The sequence below is a fragment of the Triticum dicoccoides genome, chromosome 2B (genome assembly GCF_002162155.2).
Source record: "Triticum dicoccoides isolate Atlit2015 ecotype Zavitan chromosome 2B, WEW_v2.0, whole genome shotgun sequence".
Classification (NCBI taxonomy): domain Eukaryota; kingdom Viridiplantae; phylum Streptophyta; class Magnoliopsida; order Poales; family Poaceae; genus Triticum; species Triticum dicoccoides.
The window spans coordinates 182,470,479-182,474,127 of record NC_041383.1 but is presented as its reverse complement, the minus strand read 5'-3'; the positions used below and the strand labels follow the sequence as shown (position 1 = coordinate 182,474,127).

General features: G+C 57.9%; 1 pseudogene; it reads right to left on the bottom strand.

Moving 5' to 3' along the window:
• Positions 1-323: 323 nt before the first annotated feature.
• LOC119362939 lies at positions 324-2,533 on the bottom strand (annotated as a pseudogene).
• Positions 2,534-3,649: the final 1,116 nt, after the last annotated feature.

The window sequence follows — 3,649 nt, the reverse complement described above, 5'->3', positions numbered from 1 at the left end:
TGCCTGGCAGGACGGCCGGACAGGCATTGAACGGAGACGGAGGAGAAGCGGGATGGAGCCATGTTGGAGCGCTGGGAGTGACGAAGATGTAGAGTTCCGATAGAGGTGTGACGGGGTGGCCGGAATGGTGGAGCGGCGGCGAAGACAAGAGAAAAAGAAAGAAGTGAGAAAATGAGAAGGATAGAGTCGCAGGGTCTGATTTTTTTTTAGGCTTGACCGCATTGTTGCGAGTGGTTTGAGGGTCGCGTTTCAAGATGCCCTAGCCGCACTGTGGTCGCATCGTTCGCAGCTCATCGACAGCAAAATCAACATCACTGCCAAAAGACACAGTCGAATCAGACGCATGTTCTCATCAGAATAAACTAGTCGATCTCGCGTCCCAATGACCAACCGCACTCCAGCGACAGGTCGACCTGCTCCGACAGACGAGCAGTGGTTATCGTGGCTGATCACAAGGTTGCCGAGGACGACAGCGATATCAGTCACGCCTTGCACGCGCGGCCATTATCGAGGGCCTCCACGCCGTTCGCCTTGGCCCCGTCCATCCAGATGATGCACCTGAGGCACTTCCCCTGGGTGAGCAGCTCGAACGCCGCGTTAATGTCGTGGAACCCCATCTCGTGCGTCACGAACTCGTCCAACTCCAGCTCCTTGTCCACGTACTTCTGCGCCAGGATCGGGATGTCGGCCTTGGGCTTGAGCCCGCCGAAGAGCGAGCCGACGACCGACCTCCCCATGAGGATGTCGTGCGGGGGTATGCTCATCGGCGCGCCGCCGCTGGAGACGCCGAGCACGACCGTCTTCCCCCAGCCCTGTTTTGACCAGTCACGCCGAGCAGCTTCAGACAATCAGACTCGTGATGTCCAAATGTGGCATGCAGTCGCATGGGCCATGCATACCTTCCGGGAGCTTTGGAACGCCTCCGCCATGACCGACGTCGACCCGATGCACTCGAAGCAGTAGTCGGCGCCGCCGCCGGTCATCTCCTTGATGACCTACACAGAGATTGATTGACGAGAAATTCGCTAGCGACTAGTAGTAAATACAGTACCAAAAAATGCACTTGTCGCGCAGGTTGGTCGATTCGGAATCGGACCTCGCTCATGGCCTTCTCCCCGATATCGTTCGGATTGACGAAGTCGGTGATTCCCAGCCTCTTACCTGTCATTGTTGATTCATTACTATCCTGACTTGTTTTTTCTTCAGATGATTTGATTAGTCCAGATAACTATCAACTTATGATACATACCGATGTCCCACTTCTCCGGGTTCAGATCCACTCCAATAATCTGCTTAGCCCCACGCATCCTGCACCCTTGTGCTACCTGCAGGCTGCCGCCACGTTAGATCGCACTGGGTGGAAACGTGCGGTGTACATTGTGCTGTGACAGACTGATAGTCACTAGAACATGAGGCCAACTTTCGAGCCGACAACTCGAACCAGACATCACATTATTAGCAGGGCGGCATATGATACAGTGATTCTGAGGGGTCGTCGTTGGACGTTACCGCTAACCCGACGACGCCGAGCCCGAACACGGCGACGCTGGACCCGGGCTCCACCGCCGCCACCTTCCACGCCGCGCCGACACCTGCAATGCAACCGGCCGCCAATCAGCAAATTTGCGCGCTGGATCCTTTGGTTGTTCGTACTGTTAGAAAAGCAGCTCGATCAGGCGTCGGCCAAGTTTAGTTACCGGTGGAGACGCCGCAGCTGAGCAGGCAGGCCTTTTCCGGCGGGACGCCGGGCCCGATCCTGACGACGTGCGCGACGTCGACGACCGTGTACTCGGTGAAGCTGGACACGCCGATGAAGTTGTGGATGGGCTCGCCGGTGGCGGCGAACGAGAAGCGGGTCGTGCCGTCGCGCGGCATGCCGGGCCGGGCGGGGAGCCCGGAGCAGATGTTGCTGCGGTCCGAGAGGCAGTCGGGGCAGTCGCCGCACTGCGCCGAGAACACCGGCACCACCGTGTCCCCGACGGCCACCTCGTGCACGTGCTCCCCCACGCTCTCCACCACGCTGGGAACAAAGGACACAAACACAGTTCGCCATGATGCAAATAACTCCCGATCTCATCGTAGACCAATGTTCGAGACTTAGATGGTGATCATTCAGCGAAAGGAAGACGATAGATAGATTATGCATTTACCCGGCTGCTTCATGGCCCAGGATTATCGGATGCTGGCCCGGGAAATCCTACGCAAAAGAAAAAAGCATGGATAGTCTCGGCATGCCCTGATTACCAAATTGTACAACAAAAGATTACGCACCTTCAAGCGCCAGAAGGTGACGTCGGTGTGGCAGAGCGAGGTGCAGAGAATCCTGATGCGGACCTCGCCCGCGGCGGCGCCACCTCCACCTCCTCCATCTCCAGCGGCTGCCCGGCCACCTTGCTCACCGCCGCTGCAGGTGAAGCTACGCATTTGGACAAACGATGGAGGTAGACGAAGCCAAGTACGTCGGCGGCGCGCGAGTACCTTTGCATCTGATGGGTTTCGTTGCCGTGTTCTGCTCCATATCGTCTTCCCAGCAGCAGAGTCGTCCCTCGCTCGCCCTCTCTACGTGTGTGATGATTCGTGGAGCTGAACGCTAGTGGTACCGACAAAGGACAGGTGCCGCGTGTCCAGGTCCTGATTTATAATTGAGCGAGAGAGTACAGTGTGCCCGTGGTCCGACAACTTATCCACTGCCAAGAATAGGCCGAACAATCGCACTAGCGGGTGTCAGATCGGGAAGGGAAGCGGAGGAGGCGCGTCCAGAGGTTTCTTTCTCGCGGGTGGGATATTGGTAAGAGCAACTCCAACGGGCCTGTTTGAATCGGCCAGGCAAACATGCCGCCTGTATCTTAAAATGGGTCGGCTTGGCCGTCCAACGAGGCAGACTTAAATGTACGGGCACGCAAAAAAAGGCGCATGAAATAAATTTAAAATAAACTTAATTAAACATAAGTGGCCGGTCAAACGCCGACCAAAGTCCATTTAAACATAATTAAACATTAATTAAAATATTAAAAAAGTCCGTGCCCGCCTTCTGCCGCCCCGCATGCTGTCCTAGACGTCGTCGGCCTTGCCTTTGCCCTTGCCGTCGACGCCGCCGTCGCCATCGCCGGTGAGGTCGATGAAGACGGGGGCAGGGCCTGCCCAGCCAAACACCGCCTGGTATGCTGCCAGGACAGCCTCCTCCGGCGTCTACTGGGGCAGCGGCATTGCGGCCAGCCGCGCTCCTCCTCCTCCTCCTCCTCGAGCCGGAGCGCCTCCGCATCGTGTTGGAGCATGGCCTGGTAGCGCATCTGCTGCTGGCCGTCGTTCTGCTCCTGGCGAAGCCAGTGCGCCTTCCAGCGCTCGAGGTGGTCGGCCTCCTGCCCCGGCGTCGCGGCAAAGTGGACGGGGGGCGCGCTCGGCGCTCACCCACTCGCGGTACTGGCCCGTCCACGAGTAGGCCTCCTCCGGCCAAGTGGGTGGAGGCGGGGAGCGCTTTCGCGTTGGCTCCGGCTCCGGCTTGGGCTGGATGGGTGAGGAAGTCCTAGATTAAGGGGTCCTCGGACAGCTGGACTATATACTTTGGCCGGACTGTTGGACTATGAAGATACAAGATTGAAGACTTCGTCCCGTGTCCGGATGGGACTCTCCTTTGCGTGGAAGGCAAGCT